The sequence below is a fragment of the Muntiacus reevesi genome, chromosome 1, assembly GCF_963930625.1.
Source record: "Muntiacus reevesi chromosome 1, mMunRee1.1, whole genome shotgun sequence".
Classification (NCBI taxonomy): domain Eukaryota; kingdom Metazoa; phylum Chordata; class Mammalia; order Artiodactyla; family Cervidae; genus Muntiacus; species Muntiacus reevesi.
The window spans coordinates 186,800,562-186,810,171 of NC_089249.1; positions in this window are offsets into that span (position 1 = coordinate 186,800,562).

Genomic DNA, 9,610 nt, shown 5'->3' on the forward strand with positions numbered 1-9,610 from the left:
AAATGACGGCCATTCTGATGAACACCTCAAAAATCTGGTTTCTGGAGATAAGATTTCTCAAGATAACTCTAAAGAGCCAACACAGATTTGTAGGGACTGTACTCCAAAACAGACAGTAGATAGATCTTCTGATCCCTGGACAAGGAAAGACTTGAGCCATCCTGGCAATGGGAATCTGGAGTTGGCTAATGCCCCTACTAGTCCTTGTTATACCATGTTGATGCTGCTTATGATTGTTCCATGTATCATCAATTGTCTAACCTGTTTTTTCTCTGCCCAGGTCCACAAGCTACAACATGCATTGCCATTTCAACAAGGATATATAAAACTACAGCTGACCATGGAAAATATCACTCACCCTTAGATGGACACTGCTATAAGGACTCTGAGGTCTGAGGCTAGCAAGAGGGGGAGACCCAATACTCCTCACCATCCCAGTTCAGCAGGAAGTAGCCAGAGACCTCGACGCTCCTATTCCCAAAGAATTGGGCCTCCCATCTCTTGAGGTGGGGAATGTTAGGTAGTTAGAATAGGGAAAAGGAGTCCAGAATGGCGGTGGCTAAAAGACAAGAAAGGGAAAAGCCCGCAAAAATAGAACAAAGGAAGGTCTGAAGACCGGAGTGAGGACCCCAGGTGGAACAAACAACACTCTTGGCTAGCCCAATTTACATAGGGCAGGCTCAGGGGGAGGAAAAAACATAAAAAGAGGAGCCAAAGGGCCAGGGGTCTCTCTCTCCCCCCACTGCACGTGCTCATTCTCTTTGGGTTGGCATGCCCTCAGGCCTCAAGGATGTATTTTCCTGTTATTTTCTAAATAAAACTGAGCTGTAACACAGAGCCGTAACACTGATCTGTCCAAGAGCCGTAACATGGTCTGTCTGAGAGCTGTGACACGCCGAGGGCTTTAACGTCCCTCACTTCAAATTTTTGTTGAGACCACACAGAACCGAGATTACACTCCCCTGACAGGGTATTCTTTTAGGTGACGGAAAGTCTAGGTACGAACCCTGGGCTCTTCCATCTAGGGGGTCTGGTTTTCCAGTTGGTATGTCGTTTCCGTAGATACTGGGCATATAGCTCAAAGTCCACAGTCTGGCCCAAGATGGAGTCCTGCTTTCAAGATGGAGCCTGTTCTGTCTGTTTCCTCCTTCACCTTAACCTTTCTGTGCTTCAGGTGCAGCATCTATAAAATGGACATATTGCTAACACATCTCCCTTCCAGGACTGTTGTGAGGAATAAATGAGTTAATATGTCAAAAGGGCAGGAAACAACCTGACAAAGTCAAATATTAATAATAGTAAAAGAATCACATTTAAAAAATAAAATACATGGAATCATGCAGTTAAAAAAGGGCATGGAACAGTCCCTTGCATGTGGTAAGTGCTTGACATAAGGTAATCACTATTTCATTATTGGCTCTGCAAGTTTAATTGGGCCTAGAAGGCCCTTCTAGGAAGTTTGCATTTTATCCTGTTAATTCCCTGGTGGCTCAGCTGGTAAAGGATCCACCTGCAACGCAGGAGACCCCGGTTCAATCTCTGGGTTGAGAAGATCCCCTGGAGAAGGGAAGGGCTACCCACTCCAGTATTCTGGCCAGGAGAATTCCACGGAATGTATAGTCCATGGGGTCAAAAAGAGTCAGACACGACTTTCGCTTTCATCCTCAAGAAGAGTCAGACTGAGCTGGTAGGTGAGAGACAGTGGGAGGGACTGGTTTGGAGTCTTGGAATAGCACTGAATAGCTCTCATAGAGTGGCAGGTAAGAGACTGTTTGGAGTAGGTTCCAGAGGGATAGAAGGGACTTCCTGCTAGTCCAGTGGTTAAGAATCCACTTGCCAATGCAGGGGAAACAGGTTTGATCCCTGGGTCCAGGAAGACTCCTCATGCCTTGGGGCAACTAAGCCTGTGTGCCACTACTGAGCCTGAGTTCTGCAAAAAGAGAAGCCACTGCAATGAGATGCACCACAACTAGAGAAAAGTCCCCGCTCCCTATGAGAGGGTAACAGGCAGGAAGGCCAGGGGTCTCCAAAGGGAGGAAATAGGCTGCAAGCATCAGACATTTTTTTACCTCTCTTAAGCAGCAGGAGGAAACCAACTAGTGTCATATTTTTTCCCCTTCTCTATACAAATTTAAAAAGAGTTTTCTCATAATTCTGTGTTGCCATAATGACACCTGGTTTCACCTGAACTTAACTTTTCTCAAATCTTGAGCTAACCAACGCATTTTTCTTTTTTTTCTTATTTTTATATATTGTAGTGGTTTTTGCCATACATTGACATGAATCAGCCATGGATTTACATGTGTTCCCCTTCCCGATCCCCCCTCCCGCCTCCCTCTCCATCCCATCCCTCTGGGTCTTCCCAGTGCACCAGCCCTGAGCACTTGTCTCATGCATCCAACCTGGGCTGGTGATCTGTTTCACCCTTGATAGTATACTTGTTTCAATGCTATTCTCTCAGAACATCCCACCCTCGCCCTCTCCCACAGAGTCTAAGAGTCTGTTCTGTATATCTGTGTCTCTTTTTCTGTTTTGCATATAGGGTTATCGTTACCATCTTTTTAAATTCCATATATATGCATTAGTATACTGTATTGGTCTTTATCTTTCTGGCTTACTTCACTCTGTATAATGGACTCCAGTTTCATCCATTTCATCCAATGTATTTTTCTTATGGAAATATTTGTCTTAAGCTGTGTTAAAGTACTATGCATTTACCCTAGATTCTATCTTCAAGTCAGTTCTGCCTAAAGGCTCAGATTTAGGCTCAGAACAAACTTGACAAATAGTATGTTATATTCATACATTGTTTTCCTAATCTATGTTAAAGAAACTTTACATGGTAATCTGCTTTAAGATTCAGGTCAATCGTTTTATGGCCCTGGATGACTCACCTAGTGCCATTCTCTGGGTTTTGAGACATTTCTTTTCCTTAATTAGCAGAGTGCTAGTAGCTGTATAATATCCAGCTAAAGACTAGCAGGGGAGTAGTTTTCCGCCCCCTTCTGATGTCTCTGTCAGAAGCTTTCTCTATCTCTTTTATACTTTAATAAAACTTTATTATACAAAAGCTCTGAGTGATCAAGCCTCATCTCTGGCCCCGGATTGAATTCTTCTCCGGTGTGTTTCATTCTTCAGCAACAACCTTTCACCTACAGCTAGAGAAAACCCCTGTGCAGCAAGGAATACCCAGTGCAGCCAAGAATAAACAAATAAAAATTTTTAAAAAATGGACCTATTAATAATTACTAAAAATTAAAGCTTCTCTGTTTCTGGGATTCTCCAGGCAAGAATACTTAGAGTGGGTTGGCATTTCCTTCTCCAGGGGATTATTCAATGTATGTTCTTATAAAACAAAGGGAATAGAAGAACTCATGGAGACAGCAAGGATAGGTGGACTTTGCTAAAAAGAGAAGCAAATGGACAGTAACACGAGGAGAATGTGGGGCCGATGGAAGTTTTGTTTTAATGGGTGGAATTGAAGACGAAAAGTTAAAATTTTACATACTCTCCTGTCTCTGTAACTCAGCTTGCTCCTTGCAAAGTCTGGATCACGTAGGTCTCAGAAAGTAGGGATTCACAGTACTAGGAACTGGAGCTTATTTCACCCTTGTCGGGCTCTTTGCAATCGCCCAACCCCAGCAAACCTGCTTAATCACGCCTGTTTGTGTATAAAAACTTTGTAACGCCTTTGTTCCGGGCTCAGAGTTTGGAGTGTTAACTCCTCTGGGCCCGCTGGCATAATAAACCTGAGTTCTCCAACTCTCTGAGTGTGGTGCTTGGTTTCTCGAGTACTGGTTTCTGCAACAGAATGATTCTACAGAATATGAACGACGGGGTAGAATTCTCAGGGCAATCCCAGTTGACTCCGGATGGGAGCCAGTGTAAAAACGGCAAGGTTTGTCTTGGAGAGAAGCAGAGCGTTGGGGACCATAATTACTTCCCCTTTACTGATTGGGAGATTGTTTTCCAGAAGGTTGCAATGTGGCGAAACGCGGGCTGGAACGGGGACTGAAGAAGGAATTCATAGGGCCTGGACTCCATCTCAGGCCTGTCCGTGCTGATCGTGCTCGGCTGCCTCTCCAGTGGACTCTGAACTCTCTGCTTAGTGCCTGTGGGAACGACAATGGAAGGATAAGACCCCCTCCGGACAGGGGAACCTTGAAGATCATATCCAGGTTACTCATCGCCTAAGAGAAAAGAGACACTAATCACCCCTGCCTCCGGACACTATCTATCAGAATGTAAGCACAGGCTTATCGGTTATTAACTGTTTGGAATGTAACTGCGGGCTGATTGATTATTGACTGTTTGAACACATAACACGGGAATGATGGGGTTATTGTAGTTGTATTTACCCTGCCTTTGTTTATGTAAGTCTCAAGGGAATTGAGGTGGTGGGTTTGGACACGTACACATGGGGTATAAAAGATTTTCACAAATGCTGGACGGGGTCCTTGGCTAAGAGGTGACTCTGCCTTGGGCCCGCCGGTGTAATAAACTGCACTCCACTATCTGCATTGTCCTTCTGAGTGAGTCTGTTTCCCGGAAAGCGTGGCTATAACATTTGGTGCATTGGCCGGGAAACTCCTCGCTTTGAGGAGACAGGTCTCATTTGAGGCCACCCCGAGGCTTTGTAGCTTGAATCTCCTAGAGGGGGGAAGGCGCCTCGCCCCTCTGGAAGGATTCTGCTTTTCAACGCCCGGACCTTTCACGTAAGCAGGTAGTGGACGGCAGAAGGGGAACTGAGCGCTCAGGTGAGGAGGAGCCCACCCAGCAGGGTGGAAGAGGGGGCCTGATCACCCCCCTGGGAGGGACTAGAAGGAGCGGGGACCCACAGGAGCCTGGAATAGGCAGGTGGCGATTGCTTGGTACACAGGTCGACGAGCGTGCTAGGGTTTAAGAAGGAAATTTGTGAAGGACATTTAGGAGGTGTGTCCACGCCGTCTCGGGGAAAATTATTACCAAGCGATCGCCAGGGGATTCTTAGGATAAGAAACTGGTCCGTGTATGCTCGTATTCTGCCCTCCCCCAGGAGGTGTCCCGTCTGCTGTGAAATTCTTGACCCCCTCGGAATTGTTAGGCTAGAAGGAGGGGGATACAGAAGTGAGTATGAATTGGCTTTTCTGGAGATGGCCTGGGACATCAGATATTTAACCCATCTGTGTTTTCATCCGCACCTGATCAAGCCCACCAAGGCAGAATGGACTTTAAGGGAGAAACAGTCTCGGACCATGTGATGTTCTGGTTCAGCTGTGCTGACCGGCAGGTGAAGACACGCCAAACCCCCTTCTCCCTCTGGGATCTGGCAGGTAAGGCTCTTCTCTCCCCAATTAGAAAGGAGGCAGAATGGCAATTTAAGTGTCACTGAGTGGAAATATGAGAAGTACATAGGGTACTGAGAACTTCGTAGACAGAACGAAAAGGAAAAGTAGAAGAAGGTCCGAGAAGGTAAGCGAGATGGGGGAAAGTGAATCTAAGGCAACTGTATTGGAGTGCATGATTAAAAATTTAAAGAAGGGATTAGGAGGAGACTATGGGGTGAAGATGAAGCCTAACTGCCTCCACATACTCTGTGATGTCGAATGGACCCCAATGGGAGCAGGATGGCCACCAGAGAACACCGTGAACTTAAAAATAGTGGAAGCAGTCTACACAGTAGTCACAGGCGAGCCAGGACACCTGGATCATATCCATCTATTGACTCATGGCTAGGGTAAGCTAAAGACCCTCCTACTTGGACAAGGTTCTGTATCCAGAAGGGAAAGGGAAAAATATTAATGGCACAAAAATTGACTGATGATAAAAAAGGAAATTCTACAGGATTTGGACGGGGATGACCTGACCCCTCCCCCATGCTGGATAATGACACGCCTGCCTCCCAGTCCTTCACCAGGACCGGAGGCTGCCTTAATGCCCGATCCAGGGCCAGGTGAAGTTTCTGCAACAGCCACTGCTCCTCCGCCAGCTTTCCCGGAGTTCGTAGAGCCGCCGTTTGGGCAGGCTCCGATCCCGGCGACAGAAGCCTCTGGCCAACACTTCCAGGATCCGGGTCCAACCGAACCGCCCAAGCTATACCTGCCTCTCCCGGTGAGTACTGACAAGAGGGGGAGGGAGACGTTGGAATTAAGCAGAGACTGCGCTCTGCCAGAGAGCCGGAGGGAATAAAAGAGAACAGACAAGAGACTTACAGTACTAGCTGCTGCTCTGGAAAAGTCTATCTTGGGCCCTCCAGAAAACCTCATCTGCCCCAGGGACAGGACAGTCCTTCAACGGTCCCAAGGGAGGCCCCAGTCCCCGTTACAGCCAAACCATTGTGCCCGGTGCATGCCTTTGGCCACTGGAAGAATGAATGCCCTAAGGCAAGGAAAGAAGAGGAAGCTCCTGCAGTTTTGGGGCTTGCTGACTTGGAAATTAACTAGGGCTGCCAGGGCTCAGAGATATCAGGTCCCTGAGAGCCCATGGTAACCGTAAAAGTGGGGGACCAAAACATTGACTTCATGGTGGATACAGGAACAGAACTGTCGGTAGTAACAAAACCTGTGGCACCACTGTCCAAAAAGACTACCGCTGTAACTGGGGTGTCGGGAGAAGAGATGATTAAATCGTTTTGCCAGCCCAGAAAATGTCAGATGGAGGGGGGACACCAAGTGACATTCCTGAGTGCCCAGTACCCCTGTTGGGAGGAGAGCTCTCCAAACTAGGAGCACAGGTGACTTTCTCCCCTGAGAAGAGGCCCACCTTCTGGACGGACTCTATGACTTATTTGCCCTCTCTCTCAGTGCCAACCCAAGATGAGTGGAGGTTGCATGAGCCCCTGAAGGCAGAGCCGGGTGGGCCGGAAGAGCATGAGAGAGCTAACTCAATTGTTCCCTGAGGTCTGGGTGGAAGACAACCCCCCCTCCCCCCAGGCTGGCTGAACATCACGCCCCAGTGATAATGGAACTCAATCCAGGTACCATCCCAGTTAGAGGGCACCGGTACCCGCTATGGATGGAGCCTGAGCTGGCATATTGCCCTACATCAATAGATTGAAACAAGCAGGCCTTCTAGTAGAGTGCCAGTCGGCTTGGAATACGCCAATCCTGCCAGTCAAAAGGGAAGGAGGACAGGACTATAGGGCTGTACAAGATCTCAGGCTAGTCAACCAGGCTCCTGTGACTTTACACCCCACTGTTCCAAACCCCTATACCTTGCTTAGCCTCCTTCCGCCGAGGACTAAAGTTTACACTTGCCTAGATCTCAAGGATGCCTTCTTCTGCGTACACCTCGCCCCAGCATCACAGCCCATAATTGCCTTTAAATGGGAAGTTCCAGTCGGGAGCACCAGATAACAAAGGCTAACTCCACAGCCATCTTTGGGGAAGCCTTGGCTTCTGATCTGGACTCATTCCATCCGGAAGAGTATGGATGTCAGCTCCTACAATACGGAGATGACCTGCTGCTGGCTGCCTGAGACCAAGGAAAAATGCTAGAAAGGGACAAATGCACTGCTCCAGCTGTTGATGAAAGCAGATTACCGGGTGTTGAAAAAGAAGGCACAATCTACAAAGAGGAGGTAAGGTATCTGGGGTTTGTTTTAAAAAAGGGCTCAAGGTTCGAGACCCTAATTGGGTCTTATATACTGATGGCACTCGCATGATAAAACAAAGACAACAGCTGTTGGGTTAGCCAGAGCAGAAGGGGCCATCAAGACTGAAAAGAGATGGTGGGAATTGTCAGGTGACAAATTATTGGTACCAGAAGAGCTGGCACACACTCTGGTAAGCCAAACACACCAAGCGACCCACCTAGGCCATGCTGTCTGCTCACAGGTTAATGCTGCCTCTCGGGTATTCAGACAAAATCCTCTGGGTATTCACCTGAAAGGCATGCTGCCCCTTGAACACCTGGGAGTGGACTTCACTAAAATGAAACCTCACCGACACTACCATTATCTGCTGGTCATGGTATGTGCATTCTTGAGATAGGTAAAAACTTTTCCTACCTGGACTGAAAGAGCATCAGAAGTAGCCTGGTGGCTGCTTAGGAAAATGGTTCCCAGATTTGGATTTCCTACCAGCATTGGATCAGGCAATGGCCCGGCTTTTGCAGCTGATTTAGTACAAGTAAGCAAAACTTTAAACATCAAATGGAAACTGCACACTGCATATAGGCCCAGAGTTCTGAGATAGTGGAATGAACCAACCAGACACTTAAAGAGACTGACTGCTCCTGAGTGGACTTGCTTCTGACGGCTCTGCTCAGACTCAGGATGACCCCACAGTCCCAAGGCTATTCTCCATACGAAATTGTGTATGGGAGGCCTCCTCCCATAATAAAACAGGTGTCAACAAATTTGCCTCAGGTAAGGGGGGATAAGATTTCACAGCAGATGGAACTGGGTAAGGTAATAAATTGGGTAACTAAGTTTGTACAAGAAAGGGTGCCATTCCCCCTTGGGGAACAGATTCATGAGTTTACACTTGGTGACCAAGCATGGGTCAAAGATTGGAAACATGATTTGCTAGCCCTTTGGTAAAAGGGCCCTTATGTTATTCTAACTACCCCTACTGCAGTTAAAGTTGCAGGTATTGTCCCTTGATCCATCACACCAGAGCAAAGAAGGCATACCACACTGACCCGGAGGACGCCAAGTGGACCACCCAGAAGGACCCCACCGACCCACGGGAAACCAAGATCATTCTGAGGAGAAAGAAGAAAACGAGGTCCCGGACGAGCCCTCTACAGGATGGAGCTGGGTAAACGACTCCTGCTGCTCGGCCTCATCAACGCAATTCTGAACCTGACCACTGCTCCTGCACAGGACAACGTCTTCATCTCGTGGGCCACAACTCTGCCAACTGTTGGGTGTGTGGGGCTATGCCCCTGTCAGTAATAGACAGACTCCCCTGGTGGGTATCGCCACTCTGTTCCTCTCTCCAGCCATAACCTGTCTTTGCTCTCCTGGTGTAAAAAGAAGCCATCAATGGGCCAGGGACATAGGGTTACATTTAACATGAACACCAGCCTTACAGAAGTAACAAAGGCTTATACCTCATATGTGAAAAATAAAAAGGAGAAGTGTTCTTTACAAAAGGGGGACAGGCCTCCCGGTACCTTGAGCAATACTACTAGGTCTGGGATGAACATTTCTGGATGACTCCTGAGAAAGGACAGTTGATTACCCCTGCTACTATTTGCTGGGAACAAAAAAAAACAAAAAGTTAGATTTGGAGACCACCCCCTAGACCCAAAAGAATTAAAATATATGGGTTATTTGCCCCCTGAACAATGTAAACAAATCTTGGAAGTTACCTATCACCCCAATCAATCTGTTCAGTGACCTGTTTCCGACTGGAAATATAATCCTGAAATGTGCTGGGTAGCCCCCAATGGGACCCAGTGGCTCTGTGGGCTTAACTTATGGCCATGGTTACCAGTTGGCTGGGTGTGGCGTTGCACATTAAGATTTGCTTTCGCCCATGGCAGAATTAAGCCTAGCCTGCACCAGCCTCCAGTAAACCTGCCTTATCTGCATGCAAAATGGACACGATCTGTGTTCCAATGGTATGACTATCTTGCTGCCTTGTTTGTACCCTCTGTAGGGACAACGGATATCATGGTTAAA